The sequence below is a fragment of the Morus notabilis genome, unplaced genomic scaffold, assembly GCF_000414095.1.
Source record: "Morus notabilis unplaced genomic scaffold, ASM41409v2 Scaffold2758, whole genome shotgun sequence".
NCBI classification, from domain to species: Eukaryota; Viridiplantae; Streptophyta; class Magnoliopsida; order Rosales; family Moraceae; genus Morus; species Morus notabilis.
The window spans coordinates 97,546-97,991 of NW_010364069.1; positions in this window are offsets into that span (position 1 = coordinate 97,546).

The following is a 446-nucleotide window of genomic DNA, read 5'->3' on the forward strand; positions in this document are numbered from 1 at the left end:
TCCACGTAATGTGACTGAGTCAATATGAGACCATCATGCACCATTTTGATTTTGATCCCCAAGACCACATTAGCCGGTCCTATATCTTTCATGTCAAACCTTGAGTTCAACATGTGTTTAGTAGATCTGACCATCCGATCATTACTACCTACAATTATTATGTCATCTACATACAGACAAAGCATGACATAACCATCGTCTGTTTTCTTGACATAAACACATTTGTCACACTCGTTGATTTTGAATACATTTGACAACATAACATCGTCAAATTTCTTAGGCCATTGTTTTGGTGCCTGTTTTAGTCCGTACAAAGACTTCACCAATTTACAGACTTTCTTGTCTTGTCCTGGAGCTACACAACCCTCAGGTTGTTCCATGTAGATTTCTTCTTCGAGATCTCCATTTAGAAAGGCTGTCTTCACATCCATTTGATGAACTTCAAG